The sequence below is a fragment of the Neophocaena asiaeorientalis genome, unplaced genomic scaffold (genome assembly GCF_003031525.2).
Source record: "Neophocaena asiaeorientalis asiaeorientalis breed wild unplaced genomic scaffold, Neophocaena_asiaeorientalis_V1.1 scaffold1662, whole genome shotgun sequence".
Taxonomy (NCBI): Eukaryota; Metazoa; Chordata; class Mammalia; order Artiodactyla; family Phocoenidae; genus Neophocaena; species Neophocaena asiaeorientalis.
This window is the reverse complement of record NW_020172653.1, coordinates 1-10396: the sequence shown is the minus strand read 5'-3', so window position 1 is coordinate 10396 and position 10396 is coordinate 1. Positions and strand designations below refer to the sequence as shown.

Here is a 10396-nt window from a genome sequence, read left to right as displayed (position 1 = left end):
CGTCTCACCCTTTTAGAATGTAAAGGATGTACCAAGGTTTCTAGTCTGCGCATACTCTCCCATGCTCCACTACTAGGCTCCTGCCCCCTGACACAGGAGGACCTAAGTCCAGATAATCACTGAGCCTCAGAGAGGATCTCTGGAGGAAAGCACTGGGAATCCCGGAATTCACGAAAGAGTAGACTCATCAGCTTTACCCTGTAAACTCCTTTTACCAATGAAGTTTCTTACACTGTTTGTACTAGTCTTTATTTAACCCTTTCCATATACTTTTGCAATTAATTTGGTACTGTGCTTTTCCTATTACAAGTAATGCTACAGTCATCATTCTTGTACACATGGCTATAGGGTAGAATCTTGGAAGAGCAATTATTCTATCATAGCTTATACATGGTTTTGCATATAATTCCATTTTCTCGCCTTTGTCGGCTTACTAGTTATAACTCTTTTTCTTGTTATTTCATTGATTGCTTTAGGCTTTAGAGCAGACATCTGTAACTTACCACAGCCTGCCTTCAAGCTTTTGTTGTCACGCATTTTACTTAGCATATGTTATGAACCACAAATCCAAGGTTATTACTTTTCCTTAAACTCTCCCATGTTTTTAAAGAGATTTAATTGATAATAAAAAATCATATATTTTCCCATGCAGATACTATGTCTCTTGTCCTTTAATTCCTTTGCTTTTTTTATTTAAATTTTTTTTATTGAAGTGTGGTTGATTTACAATGTTGTGTTAATTTCTGCTGTACAGTAAAGTGATTCAGTTTATATACATATACATATGTATATATACAAATATATATATATGCTTTTTCATATTCTTTTCTATTATGGTTTATCTCAGGATATTGAATATAGGTCCCTGTGCTATAGAGTAGGACTTCATTCCTCTGTGTACATCCAGAATTCCATCTGATGTGGACTCTCTTCTTCTTGGAGGACTCCTTTAACATTTCTTGCATTATGGATTTGCTGGTGATGAAGTCTTTCAGCATTTGTATGTCTGTAAATGTTGTCATTCACCTTCATTTTTCAAAGAGTTTTTTTTTGGGGGGGGGAGGCATAGAATTCCACCTTGACTTTATTTTTCCCTCAGTCCTTTAAAAATTTTGCTTCACTGTCTTCTCACTTCCACTGCTTTTGATGAGAAATGTGACATAATCTTTTTTGTTTTCTGTATGTACTGTGTCTTTTCTCTCTGGCTGCACTGGGGAATTTTATTTTCTTTTTCAATGGATTTGAGCAGTTTAATTATAATGTGACTAGGTATGGTTTTCTTTATGTTCCTTGTGCTCAGGGTTCATTTGGCTCCCTGGACTGGCAGGTTTATAATTTTCATTATGATTGGAATATTTTCTGTCATGTTTCTTCAAAATTGTTTCTTCAAAAAATTTCTCCTGGTATTTTCAGAGACTCCAAACACTCCTATATTAGGCCTTTTAAAGTTACTCTACGATTTAATTATGCTATGTTCAGTAAAAAAAAAAAATTTAACTGGAGTTTCATTTTGGATATTTTCAGTTGTTCAAGGCTTTGTGTTCCCTAATCTTTTTTCCTGCAATGTCTAATCTGTTGTTGATTCACAGATGTTATAGTTTTCATCTCTAAAGTTTGCTTTTTGCCATTTTTGCATGTTCCACACTTCTAATGAACTCTTTAGACATATGTAACGTAGTCATGATAACTGTTTAAACTCCTCTCTGCTGATTTTTACATCGTTTCAGTTCTGGTGCAATTTTGATTGATTACATTCTTCCTTTCGTATCATATTTTCCTGGCTCTTTGCATGCCCTGCATTTTTTTGCTTGGATGCTGGACATTGTCAAAATTTCCCTTCTGGATACTATTTTGGTATTCCTATGAATTATCTTGAGTTTTGTTTTGGGGTACAGTTAGGTGACTTGTAAATGGTTTGATCTCTTTGGATCTTGCTTTATGATTTTTTAGGTAGATCAGTCTAGGGCTGATTATTCTAGGGCTGAGTGTTCTTCCCAAAGGCTCATGAATTATATGAGTAGTCTAGTCTGGCTGGTGGTGGTGAGTACAATTGCCTGTCCTGTGTGAACACCGGCACTGTTCCATGATCTATTCAAAAATTTCTTTTCTTGGTCTCAGGCATTTCTTCACAAGCATGCTCTTATCACAACTCTGCTTAGTACTTGAGGGAGACTTTCATATTTTTGGATTCTCTCTCTCTCTCTCTCTCAACACTGGACCTTTGTTCTGTGAACTCTAGTTGCTTTGCCCTCCACCAACACTCAGCTTCATCTCCACAATCTAAGGAGCTGGTCTCAGGTAGCCCTCCTCATGCCCAACCTGGAAACTCTCTGAAAGCATTAATGTGGGCCAATGACGGAACTCAGCTTGTTTCTCATCTCTCAGAGATTGCTGTCCTCTGTTGCCCGATTTTCTGTGTCTAGAAAACTGACATTATGTATTTGCCTTTTTTTCCCCTTTGGGGGCAGGCAAGAAGGGGAGGGTGAAATTTCAGGCAGGAGGGTAAATCTGGTTTTTGTCATTCCACCTTTGTCAGAGGCTGAAGGCATCTCCTTACGTGTTCCTAGTTTGATTTCAGTAGCAGGTGTGCCAATTTGTATTCCCATTTTTTCCGCTCCGTGAAAGAGCTCTTTTCTTCATATTCTTGCCATCACAACAAACTTTGTATACATCTATATGATACTCTAACAAGGGGAGTGGCGCCCTCCTGATTCAACTAAGCCCGAGGTACAACAAAAGTCCAATGTGGACATTACTCAGAGATATCTTATTGCACATGTTCAGCAGCTAAACTTGCAAAATGTTTAGAAAGTCTTCCAATAATTGTAATTATTTTTGGAGGTGACCTACTCATTCAGGTGCAGAGAAGACTGACCAGAATGACTTCCAATTGCTTCATACTAAACAGTTTATGGATAGGAGGGGGAAAAAACACTGGTCTCAGACATTTATTCTTCTTCCCTTTTCTTCATGAATATATTTTTGCCATCTTGGATGCACACATCTAATGATCGGTCACCCTCTCATTCAAGGCTGTGTTAGCATGCTAATGACTGTCTCTATATGATTCCTTGACAGTGTTTGGCTGTTTCTGCAAAAATTATCCAATTTGAGACAAATCACCGAGACAAACAGGATTCTGCACCTGACAATCCATCTTGTGCAGACTTGGATGCCAAGAGTTACTGGTTGACCTTCCCTGGGTTCTTCTGTTGAATCTCATGAGGCTTTTACACACTAAATCTAGTTCTTGGACATTCTCTCTACTCTCTTAGTGTGTGTCTTTGTCTGTCTTTCTCTGTCCCTCATACTCTAGGCCTCCACCAACATACCTACTTTCTTCTCCTTTTCAGCTCTCCAGGACATTGCACTCGATTGCCTTCAATCGCTGAGCACTTATTAGGCACTTACTAGATGCCAGGCCTTGCTATGGGGGGAGGGGGAGAGAGATGCTGCATCATGAGCCAACTCAAGGTCTCTGCTCTGTGGAGCCCACATCTGGAAGCATCGAAAAAGGCAGTGCAGCAGGAACATAATCGGTTCCTGGCAGTTTTTCCCAGGCTTATCTGCCCACCTTGGCCTAGGGGCTCTAGAAGTGATAGAGACAAGAGAAGCATAATGAAGAACAGTAAGATGGATGACTTCAGGCCTAGAGGTAGGTAACCTAGAACCAGAAACATTGTTTTATTAAATAAACAAGCACTTTAGGAAAACAGGAGGCTTTCAGTGACAGCTCCCTACTTCCTGGAGCAGATATTCCATGTATTCTACAATTCTTGCAATTACATTGATGGCCACAGTCACCAACCTCCCATAAATGTTACCTGAGCCTCCTCTCAACCTGTTCACATATGGTCATTCTCTAATCTATAAAAATACAAGGCAGCATCATAGTAGAACAGTGTTTCTCAATTCTGTCTCAATTATAAATTATACAGGCAAAGACCACACATCAGTTAATTTAATATCAATCAAAGAACTTAAAGATAAAAATAGACCTTAAAATCAAAAGTTGAGCTGACACATAATAGAGAAATGCATGTTGGAATCATACAGTAAATGATACCCCAAATTGTAAGTGGAATAATTAAGTTACTCTGATTTCTAGAATTATAATAGTAAATCTCCATTCAAAATATATTATATGGTATATTTAATTTACTGGAAAACATGATTTTAAATTTCATAAACTTAAATATTTATTGGATTAAAAATTTCTTGTTAAACAAGTAAAACCAGTATAAAAATTTAGGCAGTTCAATATTATTAGAATTTTGAAGAGAAAATAAATCCAGGAAAAAAAAAATCCAGGACTTGTGAAACTAGAGTACTATGCTACCCATATATTCCATATTATTGTAATATTTGAAAAACAACATAAAGTAGTTTTTAGGCTGAAATTATTAAACTGTTGTGATGCATACAAGGAGTCATCTCTAGAAATATAACATTTTCTGTACAATCATATGTTAATTATTAGAATTCTCTAGAGTGTTAAAAGTATTCGAGATTTATCCTTACTATCAACTTGAATTTTTTTTCTTGTACCTAGCACACTAGGTACATACTAATTTATCTCTGTGATACAGTAAAGCTAAACTTTTTGGTTTTTCTTCGGAGTTACATTTCAGAAAGAAAGTTCAGTAAAAAGCACCTTGGATGCTATCCACTGGAATCCTTAAAGTATAGAGGCTCTATCAGAGCCCCACTTTGGGAAGTGACACAGTGGAATGAATACATAACTACAAAATCAGGATGCCAGCGAAAGGACACTTCCCTGACCGGGAACTGAACCCAGGTCATGGAGGTGAAAGCACTGAATCCTAACTATTAGACCACCAGGGAGCCACGCAAAACGTCCAACTTAGTGTCTTCAGGTGGAAACTGTGAAAGTAAAAATTAAATTCCTGAGATGCCTAGAGCAGGAAAGGAGGTGATTCCCAGTGGCCCAGGGCTGAAGGCAGCTGTGAAATGCTCCCAGCCCTTGCGCCGCTGCTCATCACCTTTCACCTCTCCTGTTCTGGGTGACGTTTTGGGCTCTGAGGCCAGGCCGCAAGGTAAGTGGCTTGGTTCCATCCTGGTCTAGCTTTAGCGCTGTGTGCGGCAGAGCCAAGGTCATGCTCTCTTTCTGAACCTCGGTTTCCTTATGTGTCAGGTGCTGACTTGGCTCTAAGCAGCTGATGAGAGTTTCCGTCTACTTCCTGATCTCTGAGCTCACTACAGGGGCTCTCCTGATAATGGCACGTGTAAGGACTCCTTTACGTGCCCCTACCAGCTGCAATTCTGGAGCCTGAAATTCGTCTACGTGTCTTTGGGTCGAGCACCCGGTGCGGAGTTGGGTCGGTCACTTTTGTTCTGTCACACAAATCAGTGTGTTCCGCAAGCGTGCTGACGTGGGGTAAGCAAGTGAGCTTCACAGGGATAAACTTCTTGTTTCCAGAGACAAAATACGTGCCAGCGTGTAGAGGAGATTTAGTTGCCACATGAGAAGGTGAGGGGATTTCCGAATGTAAAGACAACCTTAACATGGCTTTGTCCTGTGCCCTTCTTGGTCTGTCTGTGGCTTGTCTTCAAAGTGACACAGAGCAGACAAAGGAGGGATGGTTGCTAGTGCTGAGTAGGCTTTCAGGCAATAAGGGAACTCCTCCTGTATTTCGGGGGGATAAAAATACAACTGCACGCGCTACCTCAATCCATCCCACTCGCCCCGTTTTTCGGTTTTTAAACGTGAATATTAGTTTCAGAAAAGAATCCCTGTGTTTCCGCCTGGTTTCGAACCAGGGACCTTTCGCGTGTTAGGCGAACGTGATAACCACTACACTACGGAAACAGCTCTTTCTCAGGCCCCTAATGACACATTGAAGAACTGTATCTCTTGCCACGACTGGCCACAAATATTTTCGAAAGCAAAAGACCCTGGGAGCACAGGCGAGCCCTCAGGTAAGGAGACTGCAGCTCCCGAGAGGCCCTAGTTTAGGGTTCCTCGCCTCCCCCGAAGCGAGGTCCCTGGGGCCCCCAGAGCTTCACTTCCCGATCCCGCATCCAACACACAGCTATGCACCGAGTGCAGGGGTCGCCCCCGCGGACTCTCCAGCTCCCGGAAGCCCCAGGAGCCGGGGGTTAGGTGAGCCTGAGCCCCAGGCGACCTCGCATCCCAGCAGCGTGGACACCACCCCTCCAAGGCTGCGGACCCGCGCCTCGGTGGCCCTTTTCACGGCGCAGGCGGTCAGTGCTCTGGGCTCTCGGAAATGATCGATGCTTCGAATCCACCCGGGAACCATAGGACCCGCCCTTCCCTCCCTCCCCTCCCTCCCCTCTGCTCCTTCCTCGAAAGCCCTTTCGTAGCAGTCCTTCTCCGGCGTCTCCCGGCAAACGGGCTTCCTCAGGTTCCTGCCGCTGTGGCTTATTCTAGTCGTGTAGTTGAAGTCCAGTACTTTAATCACACTTTCACGTTTAGCAGGAACCGTAGCAAAGGCTGACGTCTCAGGTCATTTGGCTGTTGGAAAAACATCAAGCATCAACGCAGGCCGAGCTGCGCTTCCCGGCCTGTATTGACTTCGTTTGAAGACCAGGCCCAGCAGAAAGCCGCGGAGGACGCAGGCGCGGTCCACGCCGATCTCACGACTGTTCATTCCTCCCTCGTCGTACGTGACATTCTTCTTGAGCAGCAGTTTTGTTTTACCTTTTACAATGTCTGAAACATCTTTTATTTGCCTTTTATAATTTTCCAGTTCAACAGGTCATGGAGAGCGAATTTTAACCTAGGAAGACAAAGAGGTAAAGGCGGTTTTGCCAGAAAGCCGGTGTCTGGAGGGGGTTTCGTGTTCACCTCACAGCACACGGCCAGCAGGCAGACAACTTTCTTTTTGCTGAAAGACTTTAATGCAACGTTGTCTGTCGGTGTGTCTGTGTCTCTCTGTCTGGTTTCCTTTAAAAGTAAAGTTTTACAAGTTTGAGGAAGCTTGTGCCACTTTCTCCAGTCGTTGTTTTCCTTCTTTCTCGTTGTGGCGGTCACCGCGTTTCCTTCACACGTGAGGTTCAAGTGCTGCGACCCCGAGGAAGGCGCGGGCAGCGTGCGCACTGACCCCCAAGCCGCGGGGTTCTGCCTTGTTGCGCGTCGACTCCAAGCGCCGTCGAGGGTGCGACCGGACTGCAGCATCCTCGCCAGCGCTGGAGGGCTGAGTCCCCAAAAAGGCGGACTTGAAAATAGCTTTAGATCAGGACATTTCATGAGATTTTCCCCCTTTTCCCTCCCCTCCAGGTTCCAGTTTTCACCTCCCACGCGCAGCCAGAGGAACGGATTCGGTCTTCCGGTCGCGTCCGGCGCGCTGCCGTCCCACGTGGACAGGACGAGGGGGCGGTCGTCCTTTCCCCGACAGGGGTGAAGGGACAGCGGGCCCCCGAGGCACCACAAACACACACCCGCGCTGCTGGGGCCCGCAAACAGGATCCGGTGGCCCCTGGAGCCTCCCTGCAGCCGCAAGGGAAGGCGCGGGGCTCCAGAGCCGGCGAGAGGAGCACGCTGAGGGCACCCGGCCCCGGCCCTGGCCTCGAGGACGGGCCCGGAAGAGGGATGCAGCCCAGGAAAAAACGCAAGGGTCGCCCACCCCCCCCATCCGAAGTTCAGGGTGAGAGAGCCGAGCGTTACACTGATTTCCCCGCCTTTATCATGAGAGTCGTTTGCCCAAGTCCAGAGTCGTGAAAAGGAGGGACTGTGTAGGCCAAAGTCCACCTGGACTGAGAAGCAAACACGAAGTCCTAACTAACTGCATGTGGTGTCTGAGGAAAACGCTGCGTGAAAGACAACTCTTGGTCGGAGCCTTAGGACCTGGAGTTGGCGTCATCTAAGGCGGGAGAACGGCAGGCGCCACAGGTAGTGAGGGGAAGACCCAGAATCCAGGTCTGAGGAGAGGTCATACTCTCTTTCTGAACCTCAGATTCCTTATGAGTCAGGGGCAGACTTGGTTCTCAGCGGGGGATGAGCGGATCCATCTACTTCGTGATCTGTGACCTGACGCTGGAGGGTCTCCTGATAATGGCATGTTTACCGGCTCCGTTTCCTCCGCGGCCAGCTCAGTTCGCAGAGTCTGACATTCTTCATCTTTGGGTCTTTGGCTTGAGCCCCCGGTGCAGAGTTGAATTCGTTCTCTTTTGTTTTGTCACGCAAATCAAATTGTTCCTCACATGTGCTGGGGTAAGGGAAAGCCAAGTGTGCTTCACAGGGATGTACTACTACTTGGTTTTCAGAGACATAATACGTGTCAGCGTGTTTCGGAGATTTAGGCGCCAGAGGAGGAGGTGAGGGGATTTCCGAATGTAAAGGTACCCCGAAGTCCGTCTTGTCCTGCGCCCTCCTTGGATTAACTGGCTGTGGCTTGGTCTACAATATGACTTAGCAGAGAAAGGAGGGCTGGTTCCTAGTGCAGATTAGGCTTTCAGGTAGTAACGAAACTCCTCCCAAGTATCTTGGGCCAAGGAAAATGCAGGTCCGCCCGCTGCCACACACCTTCTGCCCCCCTTTTTAGTTTGTTGAATGGGAATATAAATGTCAGGGAAAAGAAACATGTTTCCACCCGCGTATGAGGCGAATGTGATAACCGCTACACTATGGAAAAAATCGCCTATGTGTGGTTCAAACCTATGTCCATGAAAAGCTCAGGTCCTGCCACCACTATCCTAGTCACCAACCTTGTAAACTAAAGAATGAACCTGGAACCACCAGTGCTCTCTCAGCAGAGGAAATTGAGGCTCCCGAGAGGCTCAGCTTTAGGTATCCTCATCCCACCCCACCCCCCGCCCCATTTTACAGATGAGGTAGCTGAGGTAACTCAGACACTGGAAAGTTAAGTACATTTGCCCAAGGTCACACAGTTAGAAGCCACATTGCTAGTATTCCAACCCAGGCATGTGTCTCCATTTTATTCATATAGTATTTGAGGGAGAATCCAGAGGCCTAACTAGTCCACCGTCCAGTTCCCACAGCCCCGCAGGCTGTCTTTGTCTAGTTCTGGGCCTGCCATGTACATTTCTGCCCTTCTCCTGGCACAGATTTGCTCTTTATTCTATCAGCCTGGGCTTCCCCACTTCACACACTTTCCCACACAGCTTCCTCCTTACCCAAGCCTTGCAGCCGGTCTCATCTTCTCTGCCAGCTCCCCCTCCTCAAACAGCACTTCCTCCTCCAGCACAGATTCGATGAGGTCTTTGTACTCTTCACATTCTGGGGAAACAGAGATGCTGCCTCAGGGAAAAGCTGGACAGGCTGCTGGGTCACTGCCTTCAAGGGACGAAGGAGGGTCCATCCCGGGGACTGATGTAACCTCGGTAGCAGGCTCTACGCAGGGATTTCCACATCTGATTCCTCAGCCTCCCCATGTTACAGCTGAGGAAAGAGAAGCTCACAGGCAAGTATAATAACTTTCTCAAGATGATTCAACTGGAATGAAGCAAAGTCAGAATTCACATACTCTGAGTTCTGACTCCAAAACTTTACCAAGCCTTGTGGCCTCTTAAGTAGAATATTAACCTGGGGCATGGAGTAGGAATTTCCTGTGTTTTGGGGAAGGCTCCAAGGACTGTAGGGCTGAGAGTTGTCCCACACTGAGAGTTTCCGTAATCCCTCAATATTTCAAAGATTAAAAAAAAATTTATTTATTCATTTATTTTTGGCTGTGTTGGGTCTTCGTCGCTGTGTGCGGGGTTTCTCTAGTTGCAGTGAGCGGGGGTTACGCTTCATTGTGCGGGCTTCTCATTGCGGTGGCTTCTCTCATGGTGGAGCATGGGCTCTAGGCCGGCAGGCTCAGTAGTTGTGACACACGGGCTTAGTTGCTCCGCAACATGTGGGATCTTCCCGGACGAGGGCTCGAACCCGTTCTTAACCACTGCGCCACCAGGGAAGACCCTCAAATATTTTAAGTTTATCTGGAGACAAACTGTGTAAAAATGTGTATGAAGGGAAAAAAGTCTGAAAGACATATGCTCAAATGCTAACGGTGCTGTGTGTTAGTCTGGAGACAGAACTAATACACAGTGTTTGCCAAGGCCCTGTTCTAGTAGATTTTAGAGAATTATCATCCTGTAATCATCACCACTACCTGAGGAGGTAGACACTAGTCCTATTACCATTACAGATGTGGAAATTGAGGCAGAGAGAAGATAAACAACTTGGGTTTAAATCCAGGAAGTCTGGCGCCAGGGTACATGTTCTTAATCACTGCACTGTATTACCTTTACACAAAGATGTTGGATGAAATCTTTCTTCTTCTGCAGTTTCAAAAAAAGCTGTGTTATGATTATAATAACTGATACTAAAAAACCTAACCTTGCCACACCCCAAAGCTTGCCTTTTCAGTTCGTTGACAAGTAGGCTTTAATTTCTACTTTTCAGCCCATGTCA

At 45.3% G+C, this 10396-nt stretch overlaps 1 non-coding gene across 1 annotated transcript; it reads right to left on the bottom strand.

Moving 5' to 3' along the window:
- Window positions 1-5757: 5757 nt before the first annotated feature.
- On the bottom strand, window positions 5758-5830 carry TRNAV-AAC (transfer RNA valine (anticodon AAC)). Its single transcript has one exon. It is a non-coding gene; the product is annotated as a tRNA-Val (tRNA).
- Between the last annotated feature and the right edge of the window lie 4566 nt (window positions 5831-10396).